Below are 7500 nucleotides of genomic sequence, written 5' to 3'. Positions count from 1 at the left end.
ATGCTACGAAGCTGGTTCAACCTAACCTGGATATGTTTGAGTTAGCCGGTTGGCCTAATCCAAAACATACGCGCTCTCGCTAAACTGTACTACGGCGCGGGTTATCAAGTGGATCGCTCAAGCCAGCCGTGTCCTATCTAGTTAGGTGCGCGTTCACATGAAAGGGGTGGTATCTGGAGCATTCGACCAATCACAAACATGGAGAAGCGCACTGACAGCGCAGCGTCATACTTCCTGAATGAAAAGTGAACTTTAATACTAGTCAAAAATGAAGAAGTTAAACTTTAAACATCCATGACTTAAACACTTTATCCAGGATAAAAGCCACATAGCTGCACCTGCAAGGTGAATACAGCTGGCAAAAGAAAAAGTGTTTGAATGCGTACATTAACAGGTTTATGATATCACTGCCCCGTCTAAAACACGATCTGACTTTAATTACATTTGTCTCGAGTGTTTCGTCAACTTAATGTGATGCTTAAAATAATACTTCTGCATACAGTATGTGACACTGTGAGTGTTGCACGGCCAGATACGGCTCAGCTGACTCAGATCAGGAGATATGATACATTATGAAGTGATATGCCGCGGACTGTACTTAATGTACTCTGATCCGGTTACTTCCGTTGTGGCCGATATGTAAGTAAGCTTTCTTAACGCTAATGTTATAATAGTCAGATTGCTCTGAAGTTGGGAGGTGATATTCTATTAATGTTCACGTTCACACAGTCGGTGATTTTTGCCGGCCGTCTTTCCTGCGACGGCAGTTTTTCTGTATTTCCTTTCTCCTGTAATATGACTTGATCGCTTTAAACTCCGCACACTGAGCTCTGATTGGTCAGCAGGCAGTGCTTTCACTGAGTTGAGCTCTTAGCCTGCAACCTAACCTGGTCCAGACCAGGTTAGCTGCTTAGCATATATTACCATGGAGATCTAGCCTGCTAAAAAGAGAACCAGCTTCGGATGACCGGAAAGCCGGAGTTTTCCCTGAATTTAGCCGGCTAAGCGAAAATCCTGCTTCGCAGTATACCCCCCAGGTCTTGTGGAGTACAACCACCTACATACGTTGTATAATTCCTTGTTTTTTTCCAGGGAGAGGCATCATGCTACGTAAGCCACATTTGCCACAACTAGCATGACCCTGCAGAACGTGTGACTGTGGAAACGAGAATTATTTTCACTACTTTCCAGACTTTTCAATTCGGCTTCCTGAACAAAATTGTATTATCACAAAGATGCCTGGTCCCATTCCTCCAATACAAGTTTTTGCATTATTTTCAAATGCCGGGCTCTTGTTTAGTACAAATGACCAGACAAATTTAAAACTTGGCAATGTAAACGTCTTTGACCAACGATGGTGATATAGTGGTGTGCAAAGGAAACGAGTGGTTAAGGCGATGGACTAGAAATCCATTGGGGTCTCCCCGCGCAGGTTCGAATCCTGCCGACAACGTCAGAACATTTAATGCATGTGTACAATTACCTGCAGGGGGATTTCAGGTGTTGTAGAAAAAAAGGCAATCCAAGACACTATTTCAAACCAATTAAAAAAAAGTTGTGTCTTGGATTCCCTTTTTTTCTACAACACCTGAAATCCCCCTGCAGGCAATTGTATACATGCATTAAATGATATGACGTTGTCTGCAGGATTCGAATCTTTGCGGGGAGACCCCAATGGATTTCTAGTCCATCGCCTTAACCACTCGGCCACGACAACACAAAAACTAGATTCCTAAGTAATTTCACAAATAGTCAGGACTTTCTCAAAACCTGAGAAGAACAAGTCGACCGTTCTAACAAATGGAATTAAGCTTTGTTTTTTTTTACCTTGCCCTTGTGATACATGATGCATGCTGTTATGTGCTAGTTTTCAACACTTTTTACACATTAACCCGTACAACAGAACATCCTTGATAGCGACCATAATATTAGTTGGAGATGCCGGGGATTGAACCCGGGGCCTCATACATGCAAAGCATGCGCTCTACCACTGAGCTACATCCCCTGTGTTTTCTTTCATTGCTTTCCCTTTCCTTCAGATCCTTGGATAAAGTAAGATATCAGAAGGATACACATTAAGTTAATTCTGCCCATACAAGGCTTTAAAATCTGAATTGCTCTCTACTTTTCTCAGGTTCATCCTTGATTTGAGCCGGGACCTCTCGTACCCTAATGGAGAATGATAACAAAACTCAACATGTGTTATCTTTCACACCACTATATCACCATCGTTGGTCAAAAACGTTTACATTGCCAAGTTTTAAATTTGTCTGGTCATTTGTACTAAAAAAGAGCCCGGCATTTGAAAATAATGCAAACACTTGTATTGGAGGAATGGGACGAGGCATCTTTGAGATAATACAATTTTGTTCAGGAAGCCGAATTGAAAAGTCTGGAAAGTAGTGAAAATAATTCTCGTTTCCACAGTTCAGTCACGCGTTCTGCAGGGTCATGCTAGTTGTGGCGAATGTGGCTTACGTAGCATGATGCCTCTCCCTGGAAAAAAAACAAGGAATTATACGACTTATGTAGGTGGTTGTACTCCACAAGACCTGGTCAAAGCCAATGTGTACATTTGGCTGTTCTCTTTTATGTTGAGATTACAACTTTTCTTTAATTGGTTTGAAATAGTGTCTTGGATTGCCTTTTTTTCGACAACACTGAAGGCAAAATAAAGAAAATTACAACAGTCAAGAACCACAGAAGTCATTTCAGCTTAACTAGCACATAAATGTTATATGTTTATGCATATATAGTCTGCTATTGTCAGTGTTCGTTTCACATGTTTTCATCCTCGGTCTCTGCTTGGAGACATTCCCTGATCTTTTGATTAAAACAACCATGTCCACCTTCACATTTACAGAATGATGTACATGCCATTCCGGCAAGGTAACAGCCACATCGCTTAGTTTTACAAGGTACGGCACTGTCACACGAGCATTTGATCACTTTCAGCAGCTCTTCTGGGGCTAAGGCAACATTTTCTGCTGCAATTGTTGGATACAGAGAAGAGCTACCTTCATGCTTGGACCAGCCATAATTCAGAGGGTCCATAAGTGGAGGGTTAGGCTGAATGGCTTGTCTCCATATCGCTACTTGGAGGTGACCTCTTGCCACATTTTCTCTGAATGTCTCGTTTGTTGGAGGAAGAGTTTGGAGTTTTGGAGCACGACCAATGCTGCAGGACACTTTCGTTGACCATATCTTTTGTCTGGCTTCCGTCATTGACTCGCATTCGGGGTGACCATAGCAGGAAAGTAGAAATTGTGTCGATTGTTGAATGGCTTCTTCAACAGAACAGTTGATGTCGCCAACATTGGACAGTGAGTGGACATTGGACCTCAGAACCTTCAGTGCCACTCCCTTCCCGATGCCATAATACGTTGCGACGGTATCACAGCCGGTCACGCCGTGAGCAGCTAATAAGTTGCCCATCACATCACGGTTATTTTCAACGCTTGCGTTAATGTCAATGAAAGACCTTCCTTTCACCGGAGAAACCATCATGACATGGCCAGTGATGTCACCCTCTAACACAAAGTGGCATAGCAGAACAAAGACGTCTGTGTCGTCGGCAACAACTGTGAGAGAGATTTTCTTTTCAGCAATGTAGATGGAAGGAATGGAGGCTGGAGTCCACTTTATATCAAACACCTGAGTTTATTGAGAGCCACGGCCGGGAGCATTGGCAGGGTTCTCACACGACTTCATCATGTGATTCCCCAGCCAACACTGAAGATTACACAGAAACACAGCGCAAATCTACACAGATAATCAAGGAGGAGCCTCTATTTCGCGCGTCTTCTGATCGATAATCACAAGAACCTGGATTCAGAGACAAAGACAGTCTGTTAAAGTCCTCTGGCAGTTAGTCACAGTCCCCCAACAGGAAAGCGGAACCTTTAACCCTTTAACCTTTAACCCCCTGCTCTAAGTTATGGCAGACCTATGTGAAACACAAAATGCTTTTTGGTACAAACACACAACAAAATATTTCCCTCACAACAACAAGGACTTCTGAAGCTCCGACATATGCAATCTGTCGAATTATCATTGTGTCAGCCTCTTCATGTGTTATGGACATGTCCTCTCTTCTGGTGACCACACCTCGACTGATTTGAACTGGAACTGGATCATTCCCAGTGACAACCAATGATGCTGTCAACACATCTTTATGGGCTACAAAGTCATCCACTATCAAATCAATCAGTTGTTTCTTGTTGCTGCTAACAGTAAGCAACACCTTTTGCGGTGGCAATCGGGCTGTTGGGTGAAGTGTGTACATTCTACTGGCTCCCTTGTCCCGGTCACTTCTAGTAGACTCCTTAATGCTACCCTCGTTGTACCTATGAATAAAATGTTATACAGACACAGCGTGATTAGTTCTAGTTTTGTTTTATGTTATATCGAATATACAAACCTGGCATATGTTACTAATTAGTGTTAGACTACGTGTAGTTTTACAAAGTTATATAGTATATACAAACCTATCGAAGATTAGGTACACGTCACTCGTCTGTAGATGAACCTGGATGTGTCGACGAAAGTTGTCGAGGAAGTCTTGCACAGTACCACCACCGGTAGGCCAGCTTACTACCCACATAACTGCACATCCATCCAGGAATGAAGCAGTAACATCAGCATGCCTCGATGACACTTCAACTTTCAGAGCGTTTTTCAGGGTTGACTTAGTTTTGGCCTCCTTCATGTGCCCGCTGTCATCAAACATTGATGTTGGTTTTGGGGACAGTTCGTGTGACATCAGATTGTTCGTATCGAATTTTCGATGGCTGGACTGCAAAGCCATAGCTCTGGCATAGATCATCTCTGTGTCAAATAGTTTCATATCACCAACTTTGATATGCTTGCGAAATGCTGCCATCGTCGTGACACATTTCTGAATTGGTGCATGGAAGCTCGCTGGCCAACCTGCTTCGAATTTTTCCATTTGCTTTGTTCCCAGCTCCACAGATTTCTCAACATTCACAGAGGGATGGTCAACTACCTTTCCTGTCACAATGTTTACTAGTCCCTCTGGGTGTTGATCATTGTTGAGTGGATCAATGCAAAGTTCTAACTTCTCTCGAAGATGTTTTCTGTCCTCTCCGTCTGATTTCATTCTCGCTTTCATCTCTTCTTTGTGATGGGTCTGTGATGGAAATTTCTGTTGCTCATGGTCCCTCATCGAATCCAGATTCCCGACAACTTTGTTACATGCATGCATGCTGTAGGCCCATGTTTTCAGAGTTTCTGGCCGTAGTGTGATCCCGATGATGCCATTCTGACCATGTCCATATCTCATGAACGTTGTCTCAATGGCCATGTCGCTCCATATCCCGTTGAACAAACCTGATCTGTGATGCATCGTATGCTGACCTTTCATGAAGTGTTCGCGTACTTCCTCGGGCATTTCTTCCATTGCTCGGAGATAATATAAACCATATCGGGCATAATTGAAGTGAGCAGCTGCATAGAACAGAGGCATCATCTCCTTGACTGTAGCCAGATGAAGTGGCCAGTCTGCTTCCCTTTCCGCCCGAATATATTGCATAATTGTGAAGACCGGCTTGATCAAACAATCGACCCACAGCTTAGTCGTTCTGTTTTTTTCTGCTGCATCCTCCAAGATCTTCATTAGGTCATCCATCCTCTCCAACTCATGTTTCTCAAAGACTGGTTTGAGGAGTTCCTCCACCAACATTCTCAATGCTCTTACGTTCTCAGGGAACTTCTTTCCTATCAGCATCTTCAGCACACCACCGAATGATGAACTCAGTACCTCCACTATACCACTGTCCGCCATTAGGGACCCAATGCATCCTACGTAGCTCATCAAGAGATGCATGCCCCCTAGTCGAATATAGAAGTTGCTGAAAAGAGCCTGATTCTCCCATTGCACATTTACCGCTATCCTGTACAGTTGTTGGTCAGCGGTGAATATTACATAACCTTGACCTGTTCGTTCCGTCAACGCTTTTGCTTTTAACATGGAAGTCATGATGGTTGCTGGGTCTGCAGGAGCTTCGTCGATTAGTGGTAAGTATACGACCTGTGTCTTGGGCTTTGGCGTATGTCCTTGTTCGCGGCAGATTTGTGTATTGTATCCGTTATATTCTGGACATTCTTGTATTTCATGTATGTCCTTGCAGAATTGAAAGTCTAACTCTCTAGCCCTAGCAGTGGATATGTCTTGGTATCTTGAAAAGTCAGAAGGGAGATTTGACGTGGGTACTTCTGGCATTGGAGGGTTTTTGTGACCAACATAGTGAGTGATGACTTCCTCGTTGGTGTTTATTGACACTTTCATGTCAACATGCTTCAGCCGAACAATAGTCTCTTCAGCTTTATCCTCTTCATTTGACATACCAGACGGCTGTGTCATTATCATTGCCAGTGAGTGAGTTGACAGCTTTCCATTTGGCGAATGTATATCAGCGTCAAAGTTGTCAACTACAGTTTGGACCAAACCATTTTCAGATGTGGATATTCCTTGCATAATAGGGTCTTTCATCGCTGAAACTGCTGCTGATTTCTTGAAGCAGAGCACTTCATCGTAGCTGCATGTTATGCCGAAGTCATATGTATATCCAAGGAGCATCTTGGAGTGTCTGAGTAACACTCCTAATGCAATTTGAAGGTCTGTAGGCTGGCTTTTGAGTACACTGGTTACAATATTCCCAACCATTAAGGCTGGTAGAGTATTATGTAGCTTCGGAGATATTGAAGCTAGAAGTGTTAGTAGAGTACTGGAAACTGCCTCTTCTGCTTGCACTTTATCAATATCCAATCGATACTTTGCTTTGTCGAGACCGATGACCTTACAATCTTTGATCACCTGTTTGGCCACCTTGCCAATACTGTTATCAATGTCATCAACATCGTCTTGTTTGACAATCTTCAACAACAATGTTGCCTCATTGTGAAATGCAACAATGTTAGCGTAGCCTGGAGAAGACAGAACGAGCAGTTCACCGGCAAAGTGACAACATAGATTGTCCACCAACTCTCGGCGGTTCAGTGAATTTCCACCGTGCTCTTGATATTCATGTAACAGCTCTATCGAATTCCAAATGCGCTTCCTGTTCTCTGTTAAAGATGTTAGTACATGCTTCAAGGCTAAATCGGGCACATCCTCTCTCTGTACAGTCTGATGAACATCTTTGTGCTGTCCTGCACGAGTTATATTGGCAAAGAACCGGCTCATGCAGTCCCGGTGGTATCTGGCCTCTGCCGCATGCAGATCAGATACAGCGCCTAATACCCGAACACTTACTTCACTTGCCCAGTCATCATGCCGAACACTACACTTTTCTGAAATATATTGTTTGTATGGTGTTCGATCATGTTCAGACACAGTCGACCGACATATGTAAGCTGGTCGCCATCTGTCTGGGTGTTTGGCGTCCTTACTTAAGTCACATAGTTCTCCACAATATAGGCAGTGAGACATAAAGTCAAATGAAGTGTGAGAGCGCCGCAGCTTCTTAGCTGGGGGGGTAT

General features: G+C 43.5%; 1 protein-coding gene and 2 non-coding genes across 3 annotated transcripts in view; 1 reads left to right on the top strand and 2 right to left on the bottom strand.

The window, feature by feature from the left end:
• LOC139434644 (uncharacterized) overlaps nt 1–7500 on the top strand; it is a 214817-nt gene that overhangs the window by 133685 nt on the left and 73632 nt on the right. The window lies entirely within an intron of this gene.
• On the bottom strand, nt 1636–1717 carry trnas-aga (transfer RNA serine (anticodon AGA)). The gene has a single exon. It is a non-coding gene; the product is annotated as a tRNA-Ser (tRNA).
• trnaa-ugc (transfer RNA alanine (anticodon UGC)) lies at nt 1934–2005 on the bottom strand. The gene has a single exon. It is a non-coding gene; the product is annotated as a tRNA-Ala (tRNA).

The sequence above is a fragment of the Pseudochaenichthys georgianus genome, chromosome 1 (genome assembly GCF_902827115.2).
Source record: "Pseudochaenichthys georgianus chromosome 1, fPseGeo1.2, whole genome shotgun sequence".
NCBI lineage: Eukaryota > Metazoa > Chordata > Actinopteri > Perciformes > Channichthyidae > Pseudochaenichthys > Pseudochaenichthys georgianus.
This window is presented reverse-complemented; position numbering and strand designations above follow the sequence as displayed.